This window comes from Perca flavescens, chromosome 17 (genome assembly GCF_004354835.1).
Source record: "Perca flavescens isolate YP-PL-M2 chromosome 17, PFLA_1.0, whole genome shotgun sequence".
NCBI lineage: Eukaryota > Metazoa > Chordata > Actinopteri > Perciformes > Percidae > Perca > Perca flavescens.
The window spans coordinates 27,119,118-27,138,921 of NC_041347.1; the positions used below are offsets into that span (position 1 = coordinate 27,119,118).

At 39.9% G+C, this 19,804-nt stretch overlaps 1 protein-coding gene across 2 annotated transcripts in view; it reads right to left on the reverse strand.

The window, feature by feature from the left end:
* b3gnt2b (UDP-GlcNAc:betaGal beta-1,3-N-acetylglucosaminyltransferase 2b) overlaps positions 1 to 11,217 on the reverse strand; it is a 33,983-nt gene extending 22,766 nt beyond the window's left edge. Inside the window, exon 1 of one of the 2 annotated variants that reach the window (XM_028604176.1) lies at positions 11,123 to 11,217. The gene's annotated coding sequence lies outside the window, so the exon portion shown is untranslated. Of the gene's footprint in view, positions 1 to 11,010 lie in introns of both variants that reach the window. The other variant, XM_028604175.1, reaches the window with a different exon arrangement.
* Positions 11,218 to 19,804: the final 8,587 nt, after the last annotated feature.

Here is a 19,804-nt window from a genome sequence, read left to right on the forward strand (position 1 = left end):
TGAATTTTTTTAATTGAGAAATACATTGTTACCGTCTTCTCCGTATTCAACGTAAGGCACGACTTGTTCATCCATTCTGTTGCTTTACTCATTGCCTCAGATAGTTTAGCAGCAACAATATTAACATTGGAACCGTGTGTATATAAAACCGTGTTGTCAGCGTACATCAATACCTCCACGTCCTCACAAATGGAAGGTAGGTCATTGATGTACAAACTGAAAAGCAATGGCCCCAGAATAGACCCCTTGGGTACCCCTGTAATACAGGATCTAAACGGTGAAGTTTTATCATTTATTCTTACGCACTGGTAACTGTCTGCTAGATAAGATTGCAGCCAGCTAATAGTGTTTGCAGAAAAATAAAAATTCCACAATTTTGTTAGCAGCACTGAGTGGTTAACGGTGTCGAATGCCTTACGTAGATCCAAAAAAACGGCCCCAACCACTCCTCCCTTATCTAGACTGGATTTGATCACCTCAAGGAAATAACAACAAGCCTTGCTGGTAGAGTGTTTGGATCGGAAGCCAAATTGCATGTGGTGTAACATATTTCCATAGTTAAGGTGCTCAATCAGCTTTTCGGCAACAATTTTTTCAATTACTTTAGAGACTACAGGAAGTATACTTATGGGTCTATAATTTTTAATGTCTTTTATGTTTCCTGATTTAAAAATGGGCGTAACAATTGCCATCTTACAGGAAGAAGGGAAAGTACATTCTCTAAATGATTGATTAACTATGTGCACAATTGGTTCAGCAAATACCTCTTTATATTTTTTTAATAACAGCGAATCAAATCCCCATGAGTCCTTTGTTCTCGAGATCGAGAGTGATGTAATAACTTCGTTGACCTTGCCTTCATTTACACATTTGAAGTCCAGTACTTCCACGACGGTGGATTGTGATCCTCCTTTGGTACCACCAGCCGTGGCCCCAACAATGGCTGCATGCTGTGTTAAAAGCAGCTCAGAGGGGTTACTTAATTCCAGTATTGAGGAAATGAAGTAATCATTAAACATATTGGCAACCATTAAGCTGTCCTTTACAGTGACTTGCGTTCCAGGTGTAAGGATTTCATTATTGTCAATGTTTATGTAAAGTTCGATCGGTCCTCTTTTAATCTGCTCTTTCCCCGAAAGATTATTAATACACTTCCAAATCATTTTACTATTCCCTTTAGCCTGGTTAATTATATCTAAAAATGTACGTCCCGCTGTTTGAATCCCCTACAGTGAAATACAGACACAGTTTACACCATTTAGCTGTCAGCATTTTAAGCGTGTTAAATCCAGTTACCGTAATGAGGCACCGAAATCCGCGTTGATATTCCGTCCGGTAGATACCAGGCACAGGTGCCATATTAGCACCAGATATTAACATGCGCCGTTAATCTTGAACAGCAAATTGTGTTGCCTATGCGCGTGTGTGGAAAGCGGTCGCACAACAGCTGAAATGTTGTGTTAATGCACGAACGTAGTGTTTAAACTTTACTGAGACAACCAAATGAAATATTAACTTCTTGTGAAATAAGATTTTCCAGTTTTGTAAATTTTTATTTGTTTTTATATATTTAAATAACAAATATTCAATCTGGTTGCCAAAGGCAACCGGTACTGTTGAGCCCTGGATGTCATTGCCATTTTTCTCCGTTTTATTTCATGTATTTACACATTATGTAGAGCACTTTGGTTTGCCTTTCTGCATGATTCATGCTATATAAATAAATTCCTTGTTTCCACACACATTGCACACTTGCACCTGTGTATATTATAACTACCAAAGGAAATGTGTATGCGCTATACTTAACCCAGGTCTGAAGAATACAAGAGGACGTTACCACATGAGGGAATGTGGGCCTAATAGCGACATGGTGCGAAGAGAGAGCACCATAAATAGCCTGGAGGACTGAAACTGAGAGATGGGCCGTGTGGAGCTGGAGTCTACCCACCAAATATCGACAGTCAACACCAATATAACAAGGGCTAAAAGGTCCTACTTCAGCTATTACAGCTAGTCACAGACACGTGGACTTGACTGACGATTTATTTGGCTTTTAAAACTGGTTATGGTCATTTTATTCTTTTTAGTCAGACGCACACTACAGGTTCTGAATGAACATTTAATGTAATCCTGTTTGCAAAATAGCTACAGTATCTTTTTTTTTTTATTTAAACATTCAGTTGTTATGATAGACGGAGGAGTTCAGAGGCCTGCACTACAAAGCAAGATCAACATGCCCTGGATTTAGGTTTATTTATTTAGGCTACCCGGCTTCACCAAACCCAACAACCACGGTCCCGCATAAGCTGTGTCACAACGGTGGTCAACAACTAGTGACACACGCGTTCACATGAAAGAGGCGGTGTTTGCACAGCATGACCAATCGCAAACATCTACCAGAGCCGCAAATTTTTCACAAGAGCAAACTATAATTCTACATAAATATGAAGAACACAGACATGGATTTACAGGCAAAACGCAATACAGTCACTGCTTCCTAAAACAGGAAGGAAAGCTGGCAAAAAAGCTGACGCTGTTATGCGTAAATCACAAATATCACTTCCCCATCTGTCAGGTACAAGATCTGACCATAATTACACTTGTGATTTCCAGAAACTGTCGTTGCTTTAGCCAATTATTATTATTATATATTATTATATGCAACCCTGGCAGTGGTTAGCGATCGTGAGAGCAAACAAATAATGTAAAAACATAATTCAAACAAATTGGCAACACACGGCTCAAAAAGCCAACAAATAGCCTATACATAATTCCGTCCGCTGAAAATCTACAGTACATCTTTCATAAAAATTCCCATCAGGGAATGTTAACGGGGTTGTTGGTCACTTAATGTTTTAACTTTTCTGAGCGCACCTTTCTCCCTCTGTGCACCGAGCTCCACCGGATCTTCTAAGAACGGTGACGCAGTTATCAATCGAGTATTGATTGGTCAGTAGGCGGCACTTTTACACCGCTTGATCTCCAACATAACCTGCTCGCGAACCCGGTAACAAGTGATCCACCGTTAGGGCTGATCGATTATGGAAAAAATAATAATCACAATTATTTTGGTCAATATTGAAATCATGATTATTTAACACGATTACTCATTAACATTTGGATATAATGGATAGTGTCCAGGGTATAATCTGTTAAGTTCAATTGTAAGTTAATGTTCACTCACTATGACCACTACTACTGTCATTACGAAACACTGTGCCAAAATATCAACAATAATGTCGCCGTCAGTGGGCTTATTTGCTAGTTAACCTTAGGAAAAATCCAGCACATAGACGGCACCTTAGAGTAACGTTACGTGAAACAAGTGATTTAACGTCCCTGCTCATTTACATAGAGTTTAACAACAAAACTAAATGCTGAGGGAACATTAATATGTTTTTTTCATGTTGTTTTTGAGCAGTATGCCCATGCACCCCCAGTAAGCTGGAAAAAGTTTTAAACAGTAAGTGAATACAGCGTGTCGGGGGAATACAACATCTATGGACAGTATACTACAGCGGGGGAGGGAGGGGGGTGGGGCAAAGGCAGAGGGACCGCAGGGTTAGTTAACATTAGCTGTTCCCAGACAACCGAGTTGGTTTTGCCTTTTTTTGCTCACCAAACGCTGCTGCCATCTTTACACGCGCTGAGTGGATGATATGCACACGACCTGCCTCCCTGACTGGCTTCGGGAGGGGCGGATGTGCGCATGTCATTCAGAACACAAGACAAAATAAGAGTGTTCTTGCAAAACAGAACATGGCAAAATAATAGTTTTTTTTTTCTCGATTATACTATTTCGAAATTCAATTAATTGCACAGCCCTATCCACCTTCAAGGAGTGAGGTAATTTAGAAACAGTCCCACTTAGCACGTATCATGTTCACAGTTCTTTGAACTCAGAAAAGGTTTTATTGCCACAATAACACGTGTGTGGAATTTTCCTTGGTGAAAGGTGAACATAAACATATTAAACATTAATATAAAATAAACAACAACTACAGAAAAAACAAAATGTATACAAAGTAACTATAAAAATAAAAATACAAAAAAAAAACTCCAAAAGGCCAATATATTGTTATCATATTCAAATATCGAGATCTGCCGGGTTGTACTTCAGAATAACGACTTAACAAGCTGCAATCCTTCTCCACCACCTACACCACTACAGGACACAAAGAATTACCAAGAAATGTCAAAGGATGTAGGATGTGTAGGGTTTCCTGACATCTCAAATCCTTTCAGGGTTGTTTCACTGCCACAGGGACTTTATAACTGCTGTCGATAAAGCATCAGGTAAACACAGCAACTCTCAACTGGAAATAATATTCAGCATACACAGCTGAGAACACAATTAATGAGGCAAAACTGATTAGCACAACCTGCTTTTCTAACATAATGGCAGGACTCTGAATTAGACAAGGGGTTTAGTTGTTGTGAAACGCTGTATGCAAACAGGCTATAAAAAGTATACAAGAGTGTTCTCTGCACTAGTCCGTTAATATCTCGCTGTTTGGACGGCTGTGGACATGCATGCACACACGCATACACCTCAAGGTCACCTCTCTCTTCGGCGTGACCCCTTCACTTACACTCAAGGTTATCTAAACTTAAGGCGTTTGTGTGTGTGTCCGGAGTGACAAACACTTTTGTGGTCTATGCCGATGCGCAGTTAATGCATTATATAAAACATGTACACAGAACACGCCAAGTTTAATCCTGACACATGACTCACAGCGTGACCTGATGAGCAAAGACACTGTGCACATATCTCAGGCTGCAAAATCATGTACTAGTAAATACTGTTATGATTGTACTTACTCCAAGATAAATAACTGTAAGAGTAGTGATATACCCTACATCAACTAGTCAGGATTAAGATTAATGGCATTATAAAGCAGCGTTACATGGATGCAATAGCAATAGAGTTAAAACTTATAATTATCCTGCATGTCCCAATGCAGCTGCTTCGAATAAACTACACCGTCATGCGCTCACCGTCATCAGGCTCTGAATTATTAGGAACAATTTTCCAAACTTGTTAGCGAACACTTTCCCACTTACATGTTTAGCAAATATCATTAATCTTTCTAGCTTCACACTGGTCTCCACCAGTTCCTGTGAATAATATTTGGCTATTTAGCTTTTAAATGCTCCATTATGTTCATCAGCTACACACCGACATCTGTTTGTCTGTCATCTAGAGCTGGGCAGGAAGGTTTTTTTCTTGAAAACAGTAGCTTGATGTGGCTGGATAGTGGTGAGAATGACCCAAATACAAGTTTCTTTTAGCATTTTTTTTTTTTTTATACATTGAACTGCCCTTTGTTTTATGTAAGGCACTTTGAATTGAAATGGTCTATACAAATAAAGCTGCCTTGCCTTTTTTTTCTTCTTCAAAAAGCAGACAAATGGCACAATTTGTCAAAAAATGGAAGTCAGAATTCTTATGAAGTATCCAGTCTTACGGTTTGCTTTTTTGGGATGATAAAGGAACTCTGAAGAGTTACAAAGAATGACTTCTGGCTTTACTCTTGTTCCACTGCGCTGAGTTTTTGCAATTTTATAGATTGAAATGGATTGACAAAAAGCCTCACTACAGATACGGGGGATGTGGTTGTTAAGCTTTTCAGTGGGAAATTGCAACTAATGACAGCAGTTATTACAGGAAGGCAAAGAAATCCCCAGAGAAATACAGTCTCTGGGTATTACAGTGTACATCTTGAAAAAACAAAAATGAAAACAGAACCACAAGAAAACAAACTGGTTGCTTTTAAGATAAGGTGAGGCAGTCTAAGTAGTGAGTGTCAGTATACTAAAACAACACACTTTGTGGCTTTTGTTTACAGTTATAATGCAACTAATGCTGCATCCAGGAAGACAATTCTCATGAAGCTGTTTAAGTAATGGAGTATTTTGCAACGCTGAAGATAAATCCCATAATAAATGAGGCACTGAAGTTGCTACAAGCGAACAGAGATAAATAACAATATTTTAATAAATATAATTTTGCAGTTGCATAAAATGCATTTTAAACTTCAAACTTTGTGAGCTATTGTATTAAATCCACCCTTCTTTGGATTCCTGATAATATTCTGAAAATGTCTATTTTATGTCATTGAGCAAGCGCTGACTCTGCTTCACCCTGTGCACTTCCTATCTTCTTACATGACAATGATATGACACATGAGCACATTTCAAAACAGGATACTGAAGTGTCTACAGTATATGGTGCAGCAATCACATTGTGTTTGTTCAACTGCGCTTAATCTTATCTAAAAATCTAAATGAAGAGCCTTTTAAGGACAAGTTAAGACAGTCTAACTGGGATCCCCAACATCATATCTAGCATTACGTCTGGATTATAAACTACCAACGGCTAAATAAGGATGTTACACATCCTTGGGGCCTGGGGGTAGGAAGAGGGCATGGGGAAGAGAGAGAGGAAGTGTGACAATAGTGCAAACAAGATTACCGGAAAACGTAATTTTCCTCGTGACTGTGTTGCATCCTTGTGCGTTTGTGGGTGTGTCACGGCAACTGCTCACATGTTGTTTAGCCTAACTCCTAACGGTCATATTCTGTTGCACAAGCACTGAGGGTTGCCTCATTTACCCATCTCAATGTCATTGCCAGACCGTTAACAGAAAGGAGGGACAAAATGATCAGCCTACTTTGCCACACCAAACTAGTGGCTACACTTTTAGCCTGTATAGCTGGCTTCTATAGATCATGGAGGGGGGGGGTATGAGGGGTTGGATGTAGGAACAGGGGGTGGGACTCTGTAATAGGAGATGTGTTTGGGGCTATTCTTTATGAAAATGAAAAACAGCAACTGTATAAGTGCGTATTGATTGTAAATTGACCACTGCGTTCAATAAAAATACAAAAAATGAAATAACATAAAGATTGTTCTGCTGTGTGGCTTTGTGTTCTTATATTTGTGTCATACTGTGTTTAACACTTCTACAGTCAAATTGTCTTCTACAGTCATGTTCCTACTCCCAAAGCTGATCCAGGTACATTAACTAAACAAAAAGTGACTGAACATCACAGAGTCAGACTGAGGAATTCCTCTGGTGGCCAAATTGTTGAATGCTCTTCAGTCATTTGATAGTGTTTAGGGAACAATGACTGTGAAACACGCAAGAAGCAAAGATTGCTGCAACACAGACAAGGCAGAGTCTGTGGGTTAAAGACATCCACCCACAGACAGGGTTATATACTAAATGTAAAGCAGAGAGTCACCTCATAGTGTGTTTGAGTACAGAGCCAACAAAACAAACGTGTGTCACTGTCCTACCTTCTAAATGCATTTACTTAGAATTAATTGAAAATTTAGTTTGCTCAGTGTGCCGAATCCATGCAAGGTACCACTTACATAAAAGGCCATTACAGGTAATACTGATGTCAGTTTACAGCTTCCCCTTAATGCCTATAAAGCGTTTAAACCCACTGATGTATTTGCCATTGTCAGGAGCTACTGCTGCCGGAACATTTACTGTAACATTATGGATTAGTTGTGTTCATGCAGCAGCATATCCCTGTAAGCTGGTTTTAATGGATCTCGGAGAACAGCGGAAGCCAAGCACTCTAGTAGCAGCAGCAGCTGCATCCGACTCTGTAAAACAGCCTACACATTTGGGTTTAGACTCATTATAAGCATTATTGGTAATAAAGAAAAATAACCAAAACCTGGCCTTTCAACCTAGGCTCTATTTTGAGGGTTAAATGAAATCTGGATGGACAAGTGATTAAAAGAGCTTCAATTTTGGTTTGTGTAGTCTGACTTTTACTGTGCTTCTGGGGTTTAACTAGTGTCTCATCAGAGACTCAGCCTCCTATCAGAATGACACAGTAGGTCTGGAGATCAAAGTGGCTAAAGTGACTTCTATCAAGAGTAGTCATTCCGGACTTCTGTACTCCTCTTGAGTAATAACTTTAGCCAGACGAGAAGTTAACGGGTGGACTAGAAAGAGGAGTGTGGTTGGAATTATGACTAAGCCTATTTCACATCATGGTAACAAGCACAGGAAGCAGGTAAATAGTGCATCTTAAAGTATTGCTATTGCAGATCTCTGTCAACTATATCTGCTGCCATGTGTACGAAATACTGTATATTTTCTTACTATGCTGCAAACAAAAGGTTTTTTGAAAAGTTCATTTTATAAAATTAACAAGTTTCATCAAGCCTTTTGTCTCTGAATGAAGTTTGATGAGCCTGAAGCTGCTGCTCTAGAGGAACACTAGAGCTGGTTGATTACGGAGTGTTCACGTAGACCAATGCTATGACTGTATATAGCCAGCTTTCATTTGTTTATGTAATTGCTAAGCAAAAACAAAATATCTGCAGATGGTAGCTAGTGAGCAGCGTTAACAAGGGGATGTTCATTACTTTATTTAGCTGTTCCATCTGCTCAACTGTAGACAGGTTTCTGTTGATATGTATCATAATCACATAGACAGTGCCCATTTTGTCTATAAGGAGCTCTCAATGGTGTTTTAAGCTTCCAACGTCGCCTTACAGGCAGCTAACAGTCACCTAAAACCTTAAACATAACCATTGCTGCGCTGCCTGGAAGGCGACGTGGGGGTCTAAAAACACAGAACACCGCATGGTGGGAGGGGCTGTGTGTGTGTGTGTGTGTGTGTGAGAGACACAAGTGACAGAGAGACGGAGGAGAGCAGGGAAAGGAAATGCAGAAGAACGTGTTTTACATAGGGTTTAAAAAAAAAAAAAAAATTAATAACTAAATGCAATGTGCGGCGGCCAGTGTTGATAGTGAGGCGCACCGCCACACAATAGTCTATGTGTGGGAAACACTGAAAGGGAGTTACAATAGTTTCATGAACGGAGAACTTGGTCATAGAGACCAATACAGTTGTTTTTTGTACCAGGCATGTTATATCGCTGTAAAGTTGTGAATTTTAACATGGGGGTCAATGGGGATTTACTCCCGTTTGGAGCCAACCTCAAGTGGATACTCAAAACTGCAGTTTTTTTGGAGCTTCCCCATTGGCTTCATTTTCATTTCATTCATTTTATTTCTGTGCCAACATGAATGACAATGTGGTTATAGTACAGACTTGATGGGAGGTTACGTAATAAGCAGCACCTCTGGGTAGCTCCAGATCTCCCATTTGGGATGTGCTGAATTACTGACCTTGAAATGAGAGGCTGGCTGGTGTAGAAGCAGATCTTTAAATCAGCTGCAGCTTTCAAGTGCAATGCAGTACTTCATTCAACACTTGAGAAAGCCAAATTCCTTCAACTAGGCCTAGCCTGCAACTGAAGCAGCCTGTTTTCTGCTATTAAATAAAGTCAAGGGCAGATCCATCAAATAAATAGTCGACCCGCCTTTGACATTTGTGTTCTTGAACACATTTGGAGGAAACTTTAATCAACAGGTGAATGTACATCCTGTGACGGTCAAAGTGTCCTTGAGCAAGAAACTGGAGCTGGTGCCTGCTCACTGAGCCGGAGGAGGACATCAGTAAATGTCTAAAAGTAAGGATTCTGGGCGCCTGGGTGGCTGGGTAGAGCACGCGCCCATGTACAGAGGCTCAGTCCTCGAAGCAGTGGCCACAGGTTCGATTCCGACCTGCAGCCCTTTGCTGCATGGCATTCCCCCTCTCTCTCCCCTTTCATGTCTAAGCTGTCCTATCCAATAAAGGCCTAAAATGGCAACAAAAAAAAAAAAAAAAAAATCTTAAAAGAAAAAGGAAAAAAAAGTAAGGATTCTACACATGGTGTGGAGAAATGACAATCATTCAGTGTTGGTTGTGTCTGAATGGCCCACACACACACACACACACACACACACACACACACACACACACACACACACACACACACACACACACACACACACACACACACACACACACACACACACACACACACACACACACACACACACACACACACACACACACACACACACACACACACACACACACACACACACACACACACACACACACACACACCTCTGGAAAATGTTGCTCATGTGAGTAAAAACTTTTATCATGGAGAACACATGGCATCAGAGAGAGAGAGAGAGATAGAGAGGAGAGGATAGGCGGAGGAAATATGAATATAGGTCTAGAGTAGTAGCTTAATTCTCCGGATTATAAATGTAGGTTAGGCTACCTGAAACCAATCAGTGGGCAGACAAAAGCACCATTCAGAAAACATTCTCTCGGTTATCTCCTTCAAATATTGGATTAACGTTTGCCTGCTTTCCTGCCTCCATAATGTTATTGTTTGTGTAGGAGGTTTAAGGGTCACTTAGCACTTGTGTGTGGTACACTTTGCAAATGTTACCCTGCCCAGGACAGCAACTAGCCTAAGGATTTTTTATTTATTTATTTTTTACCATAAATGATCTATTTTTTAGTCTATATCCATACATCAATATCTGGAAAATGCCAACAACTTCCAAGAGCCGAAGGTGACAAACTATTATTTGGCTACATTGTAATTTTTAATGATACAAAAACAGAGAAAAGCCGCAGATACTCAAGATTTGAGAAGCAGGAACCAGTGACTGTTATTTTGGATTAATAAATGCCTTAATCAATCATCAGAATTGTTGATTCAATTTATATCGATCAATTAATCCATTTTCACTAACGTTACTCCTTACAGCACTAGACCTCGCCTAAATTTTTAGTGTAGCCTAAGGCTGTAACTTCAATGATGAGGTACTGCTTTCATATTGCTGTAGCAAATCGTGTTTCTCACGTTTCATGTTGTCGTTACTCTATTTTTTAGTTTTGGTTATCTTCCAAAATTAAAGTAGGCTACACACGCATGCACCTTATAACCACATTAACATGTTCGTTAAACGTATTCCTAAATCACGCTTTGATGCAATAAGTCAGCTAACGTAAACTCAGTTAGGTTAACGTCACTTCTGTGAGCGGTTAGACTGTCGCCAGTGACATGAACGCAGTTTCTCCTTTAAAGTCCTGACAGAAAACTCCTCCGGGGCTTGGTTAACTCACTTGTTTTCAGCCGTCCTTCGTCACCCAAACAATGGCGGACCAGTTGACTAAATCCATGCGACTGTCTTTTCGGCGGCTAAAAAAAAAAAAAGAACCGTCTTTTCCTTTTTACCGTGTGTTGTTGCTGCTGTTTTCACTCCGCCGACGACTCAAGACTCTGAAGACTCTCAGGATTCTCTTCTTTCTTTCAGCGCTCTCAATGTTGATGATGACGCTGAGCTCTTTATTCTGGGCGGAGCAAGGCGCTCTCTCTCTCCCCTCTCTCTCTCTCTCTCTCTCTCCCCCCCTCCCTCACACACACACACACACACACACACACACACACACACACACACACACACACACACACACACACACAATTTACATAAGTCAGTTTCTTTTTATAAATGTTTGACTGACTGTAATGGTCTCTGATTAACTGAAACATCATTGTGTGCACTATTGGAGTATATTTATTGATTCATGTGTTCATCACTTTAATGTTGCACCTGGTGAAGCTGGAGTTAATTTGAATTACTTTATATAGCTTACTGCAGTATATAAAGTAATACAATTAACTGTATACTGAAATATAAAGAAGCCAAAAATCAAAATACTCAAATAAGGAAAAAGTAGGCTTCCTTAAAATTGTACTATAAGTGCAGTACTTTAAATACTTGCTTACTTTCCACTACTTTCCAATGAGGCACACTTGAAACCACCTGTGTTGCCAATTTATGATGCTTTCAAATGTGTTTACTGCGTTGATGACAATACTTAGGCCTATAAATTCACATTTTCTGTCTAATAGTCTGTGTAATACTCACAGGCTCATATGAACATTTTACTTGCTGTAATCATTTTCTCATGTTCATAGTAGCCATCAAAAGATCCCTTCCTGACATGCTTCCAAGGGAAGAGATGGGGGACCAAAGTTCTTGGTCTGTGCAAACATGTCTTGCTCAGTTCATCTGAAGTTAATATGAGGCTTTATTAGGCTTTTTATAAAGCTTTAGAGGTGCTGCTAGGCAACTTTTGTTACCTTAAGACACAGCCAGGCTGCAGTATGGTCTTAATGCTAATGCAAATGACTGCTGGGTCCAGCTGAATATATGCCAGTGGTATCAATCTTTTTCTCCAACTCTAGGCAAGGATCCGTGTATACTTCTCAAAATGTCAAAGGGCCTGAAAACCAAACATTGCCTTGTTTCAGGTACCCGTAATAAACCAAAATGTAATTTGAACGTCACTAAGATCAGTATTGTAGGGTGTGTATGGATGACATTGTGGCTTTTGTGCATGTGGTAGGGTGTACAAAACGAGAAAAAAGAGAACCAAGGGTAAAGTAAATTCGCCATATCGCCAGCGAGTGCCTGTCTGGGTGAGAGCGTATCAGAGCTCAAATTTATAATCTTGGAGCACCAGGCCCTGGTGCCGGCAGAAGGCATTGATAACTACTGTAGCCCATCACATAATCAACCAATTGACCAGACAGACACTGCTGACTAATAGCAGGGTTATCACAGTAGCACACACAGTTTGATTTGTCTGAAGACACTGGCCACAAAGGTTTTTTTTTGGGAAACATTAGCGATTTAACATTGTGGGGAATACACCTAGTACACTTTATCCACCAAGAGTTAAATGAGAAGATTGATACCTCACCATTACAAGTCTGGATATTAGTATCCCTCCACTCATCTATTTTATCATAACAGTGATCAGGCTGACAAGTCATTTGTCTCTTTGTTTGCTATTACTCACAAACAGTCTGTCAGACCGTTGTCAGTCGGTAAACATAGACCAGTTACACCTGTTACAGTTCAGTGGGAGGGACACAGATACAATGAAAGAAGATAGTACAGAGAATTATTGAGACGGAGCAGGTGTTTGCTCTTAAATATTATTCATTTACTAGTTAGGCAAAGAGGTCTTGTTTAGCTCCTTTAATTGATGAACTGAGAATTGCTTCATATGTCGTCATCCAGATCACACTTTTGCTCCATCCCCATTACGTAATATGCCAATTCTTTGTCTCGGTCTTTTTATTTTTCTTTCCTGTTTCACTTCATGTTTACTGAAGGGTCCAAACAAGAGGCCCCCAGATGGCAGTTTGTCAAAGGTCTGTGTTGTGTGTTGTGGGTGTGTGTGTGTGTGTGTGTGTGTGTGTGTGTGTGTGTGTGTGTGTGTGTGTGTGTGTGTGTGATGGATATAGGGTTTTCCAAACAGCAGGGGGGCAGTCCCCAGGCTGTCCTCTAATGACCCAGGCCAAGACAAAAGGGGGTCTGCTGTGTACAAGACCGGAGGTTCTACATCCCTCTGTGTAACAGACCCACAGCTGGCCACCCCATGGAAACAATGGACACCAAGCCTAAACTCATAAATAATAATAATCCTGAGGTTCGCATATGATTATGCTGTACATGCACACACTCAGGAACTCTGACTGAAAGTTATGCTTTCAGTGTTGTCTCTTTCTTTGCTCACCCCAAACTGCTCAACAAAGCAGAGGAGACCAAACTTTTGGTTTCAGACTCATGTTCAGTAATGACTGAAACTCCAAGTGTGTTCTCTTGATGGTACAGATATGACTTAAATATTTCCCCAAAAGAACAGGCAGAGTTACACAATCTCTATGGAAGTAAAGTGAAGAAACAAACAAACTAGTCACATGGCATAGTTGCAGGCAAAATAGTTTCATAAAGTCAGTCTCACTGTTATCCATTACATCCTTGCCTATACTTGGTCAAGAATGCCATGTTTTGTTCTTTACTGTAACATCTTTCAACTGCACCTTAATGGATTTCAGTTCTTGTTTTAAGGAGCAGGCGAGTTTTCAAGAATTGTATAGAGATGCTGGAAATGAAGTAGTGCTGGTGAGCCAAAATGGAAACTACAGTCTTTTTCCATTTTGCCTCACAGGCTCCTCCGGGCATTTCTTCCTCATTAATCCTCTAGCTGCTATAAGTAAATATACAGCAGCCATTTTCAGAGAGTGTTGTATTTATTAGTGATGTCAAGAACATGCAAAATATATATATATATATATATTTTACTGCAGGGCTAAAGATAAGGATATTCTATATTTTTCTTATTGTCAACAAATCCCAGGAAAAGATGGAAACCAACAATTCATTGACTCTTGTATTGTCTGTGTAGCAAAAGTCTGATAAAGAGAAAAACTTGTCCCCTGTGCCATAGAGCTCCTTTGTTGTCCGAAAACTATTAAAAACACATCAATGACCCATACTGTTGCACTGGGTGACATGTTCCTTCATTACCATGAACACGCAACGCACACTGTAGTTTATTCAATCCCACATACACCATTTGGCTGATTTAAATACGCACTAGTGCCCCAAATTTCTATTAATCAACACTTGAAACTAGTCCCTAAAGAAAGCTACAGTGCCCAGCTGTTTAGGAAATTACTGAGCCTTCAAATTTTTTTTGAAACTATACATTTGTGACAGGACAGCGAGAACCAATGGGCTTGGGGCTGCGTGCCACAGGATAGGGAATTTGAAAAGTGTCGTGAGACTGTTGGTTTTGGTCAAATAACAAAAATATAAATTAACGACAGTCTTATTCTAATGTAATGGATATTAAAGTGCTAAGAGAAAACCCCATTAGCCTTCAGAAGCAGACTAATGCATTTGTCCCACTTGGGTTGCTGTATATTTTCCAACGTTTCCTCCTATGTGATTATCTGCTAGCAGAATAAATATATTAATATTTTAAGGCTTAGATATGATGGATCACCATCACATCCTCACCACTCCCCTCAACAAAAAAAGTTTGCCTACACTGACATTACCTCACAGTTGTCCTGAATATAATGAGGGGATCACCTCATTTTTCTCAGAGATTAATGTCATACACGTGAATACATGCATGCATATGGTCCGATGTGGGTTAGAGTTAATTGCCTGTTGTACATTCAAGCCCTCCACCAATGACTGTGTCAACAGAACCGAGGGCAGAGTGCTAATCCAGTCTAATGATGTTACCGTAACAAGACAGGATAGGATGACCAAACGGAGCAGCGGGTGTGAGGAAGCCTGCAGACAGCCAGGACTCAGGTGTCTCTTCTGTCCACCTCCCAGAGTCTCAGGTGGTCAGTGAGGCGTTGTTTGTTGTGTAGTGATCGCCCAAGGGTGTCTGTAGAGAATAGGCTGGCACTGCTGCCACCCAGCTGCTCATATATCAGGTTTAATCACAGTGGGACTGACACACACTGCTGTTAATGAGGTGCAGGAAAAGAGAGTGAGGAATCGCTGGGGTCGCTGCGCACAAGAAGATCAGATGAAACAACTGATTTAAACAAGAAACGTTTTGCCTGACTGAAGTGTTTTCACCTGGGTTTTTACGGTGGATCGAGTTTACTCACTTTAAGTTTGCTCACATCGCAGTAGTGACTGACAGGAAGACTTTGCTGACACTGGATACAACATGGAACAAATGATGTGAGTAGCACTGATGACTAAAGACTGGTTCACTAGCAAGGACCACGCCACAACAATATGTTGTATAAAGATTTATTGAATCCTTGGTTATGTTGAATGTGAACGTAGGAATAGATTGAGGTGAGATTGAAAAGGGGATGTCGTCTGCTTGGTTGGTCCAGGGAGGATTTACTGGAGACCGGGTGGAGTGAGACTCAGTGTTTGTTTCCGTCTCAGGTGCTTTCACCCGAGGAGATTTCGGACCCCACGGACAGTACTTAGAATGAGAAATGAGAGAGGTATGTAATGGGTTGAGTGGGAAGAGATGAGGGAAACGGGGATGAAGGAATGAGGTAGGGGGAAGGTCGAGGTATCGAAGGGAAAGGGTGGGTGGGTCGAGAAGTCGGAGACAAACAGCACTGAGTGGGTTGGCAAGGAATATAAAAGCTCGTCAGGGGATTAGAGGTGTGGTTGAGGTATGGCCCAGCTCTCGAACCTAAGTTAATTCATTGACTTAATTTCACACCGAGCAGATTTCAGACCAAGTGTGAGAATGAATTGTACTGATTTGTGTGTGAGCTTGATGTGGGCATTTATTAGATTATTGCAAATATAAGAGCGATACGCATGAGATGACCAGCAGCCTCAGTCATCTGAGTAGCAAGCCTTTTTGCCTTTAAGTAACATAGTGACGTGGAAATGGGAGGCAGAAGGACAGGGGAGGCCGGTGACTAATTTGATGAAGAAATTGATACCCGACCAAGTAGGTCTGGATTGTGGAGGACCTAATTTTCTGAATTATTTTGAGCGTGGGTGATGAAATTGCAGACCGTCGCGATGTTTAGACTGGGAAATGGTTGCTGGTATGAGGAGTGATATGCCTTGAAGCAATTCTAGCCTTTTAGGTAGGCTGAGAGAGTGCTTTGGGCGAGGCTGTTGAGGATGGTGTCTCGAGATGCATTTGTGAGCTGTTCTTTTGTGGAGTTAGTTGAAGGCTGTGGCTCTGATACTGCCTAAAAAGCTAGTATCGGCATGGGCAAGAACTGGAGTTTATGGACCGATCCGACACCACATAATTTAGCCCATAAGAAAATCTACTTTAAAGAAGTTCATATATGTTCTTTTTCTGTTATGACTTACTGTCTAACTAGATAATAAAAGAAAGTTCTGTGGCGTTCGTTGTTAGTTTGTTCATGTTTTACAAAACGTTTACCCTGAGCCAGGCCGTACAACAATGATAGCAATCATATCCCATCCATACAGGGATAGTATAGTATAGTCTACAGCTGTTAAAACATAATAAAACAAGTTTTTAACACGCTGGTATCAGATCTGTACTCGGTATCGGCCGATACTCAAGTTTTTCGAAGGTAAGGGTGGTAGAACATGGCGTGCCTCAAGGAAGTTGTCTTGGGCCACTCCTCTACACAATCTTTACCAATGATCTTCCATCTGTTTTAGATAAAGCAAGCATTTCAATGTTTGCTGATGATTCCACTATATATTTAGCAGGATCTGATATTGGTGATTTAAATATAAAACTACAGAGAGAGCTGCAGTTAGTTGTGGACTGGATAAGGAGTAACAAATTAATTCTTAATGTATCTAAAACTATGTGTTTAGTGGTTGGAACTCATTTTTCTTTACGTTCCAAACCGAAACTTGAACTCCGTATAGAGCAAAATTTTGTGGAGCAAAGAGAAGAGGTTAAACATTTGGGAGTGATTATTGATAACAGATTGTGTTGGGATAGACATGTTCAGAAACTGGTAACTAAAATGGGCAATTAAAAGGTGCGCAAAACACTTTACACCACAGACCGTTAAACAAGTACTTTATGCTTTATTTTTTTCACACCTTGATTACTGTTCTGTGGTTTGGTCCAGCACTTCAGCAATTAATATAAAGAAACTACAAGTGATTCAGAATAAAGCGGCACGTGTGGATGTTTCATGTGGGTTTAAATTTAATGTTGATAAAATGCATGAAAACCTCTCATGGTTTAAAGTTAAAAATAGATTGGTATATTCACTAATGTTTTTTTTATATAATTTTACAACAAATAAAACACCTTTTATTTTATATACAAAATTATCTTTTAGTATTGATGCACATTATTATCCAACGAGGCATGCAGTAGGAGGTAGTTTTATTTTACCTAAAGTGAAAACCAAATCAATTCAACGTTCAGTTAGGTATAGAGCAATGTGTGAATGGAACTCTCTCCCAAATATTATCAAACAACAAAACACTCAGTATGGTTTTAAAAAATCACTTAAGATATATTACCTTCAAAGAGAATTCAATATTTAATATCAATTTAAAAAAGATTTCAATACAGGGCTTTTCCGTTACATATTATTTTTGAAATGGATCTATTCGGAGTAGTGTAATTTTCATTTAATTTCTTTATTTATTTATGTTTGTGTGATTACTGTGTTAACTGTAAAATATGATTTGTATTTTCAAATGTTGTGAAATGTGAAGTAATGTCTTGTGTGTACGGTGTGTAATATAATATTGTAAATTGTATTGTCACATGATAGATTGTAGGACCCCAGGAAGAATAGCTTTTTAGCTGATGCTGAAGCTAATGGGGATCCAAATAAAACAAACAAACAAACACACACACACACACACACACACACACACACACACACACACACACACACACACACACACACAAACACACACAAGGTCATAAATAAAAGATTACCGTTGCTAAAGTCAGAAGTCACTTATGTTAAACACTGAGCTTATGTACAGCAAAGGTGTGTCCTCTGCTCTCATATAGAGCTAGTGTGTAGAAAACCCTTTGTTTACAAAATAAAATGGTTATTGTGACAACATGAGATAACAATGTAAAAAGTTAAACCACAGTGCTGTGAAATATTTCAGCGCCAACAACATGGAAGTAATGACTGATGATAATTTCTACAACAATGTGGAGGATGAATGATGGCTGACATGAAGAATGAGGCACCTCCTGAGGAGTAAACCATGATGCAACTGCTTAAAAATGACACTCTTACATGCATGAAATGAAACTCTTTTAGGTTGCATAGACACATGCTGAGCATACTGTATGCCAGTGTTGTGACCAAGTCATCTTTGATCAAGTGCCAAGTAAGTCAAAAAGTAATTTGGTCCAAGTCTCAAGCATGTCTTAAGTTATTTTTGGGGGGGCAAGTCAAGTTACAGTAAGTCAAAATACAGGTTATGTCAAGTCAAGTCAAGTCCTTAGTTAAGGCAAGTCAAGTCCAAAATGAAGTCACTTTTTTACACCCAAGATAAGGACTCTTATCTGTAGTATCTGGTCCTTATAAAGGAGTTTGACCGACGGACTGTCATCCAATCATGACAATCACATACCGGGGAGCTTTTTGAGTCATCCAATCATGATTCACAGTTTGTGCTGCTGCTGCTGCACAGCATACTTGATAGTTAGACAGAAACGTGACAACAGTAAATTACATTATTTTATATTTAACAGCTAACATTTAAACTTATGAATACACACATGTCATCCGAGTCTTCACGCCTCAAGTCAAGTCGCAAGTCATCATAACGGTGAGTCGACTCGAGTCCAAGTCACCAAGTCTCAAGTCCAAATCTCCCCTGTATGCTAATCTTTGTAAACTGTGGCAAACTAGCTAATTTTCCGATATTTTACACAATTTATTTATATGATTATTTGTGTCATGTCTTTAATTATTTATTCAATCTTGAACACTTTGTGGAGCTCCATACATATTCCAAAGAAAGCCTTAATGTGAATTGTAAACACAGGAAGACAAAGCATCACACAGGGCAATTGAGGTCATCTGAACCACAACAAACTGCTGTTGGGATCCAAGTTTATGATGGGAAATTCCTGAGACGTCTCTGAGCAGCAGAGACAGTGTGCTTCTGGGTCAGGCTGGAGAGAGTCCTGTTTATCAACTGTGGCATCTACATGGTCACACATAAACTCACACACACTGACAGATATTTAAGATACATCATGTAACCTTTACATATAACACCAAAACAGCACTCTGAAGGTCTGAAGTGAAAAGTAGCTCAGTTGTGCGGTGAGAACAAGTGAGAGTTATGGGAAAATACTTTGGATAAGGCTGCATGACAAATGACTCAAATGAACTTTCCCACTCCATACCCCATTAGGCGAGCAGCCATGCAATGTTAGCTATTGCTAATGCTTCAAGGCCATGTTGGAGTACTTCGTGGCTAAAGCAGAAGACTGAGGGTGTTGACAGATGGAAATGTGCAGCATACTTTAGACTTAATATTACATTCTAAATCTGGCTACTTCCAGGAGTTTTATTCCTGGCAGTGTGGATAGTAACACTAAATTTAGAACTATATAATTG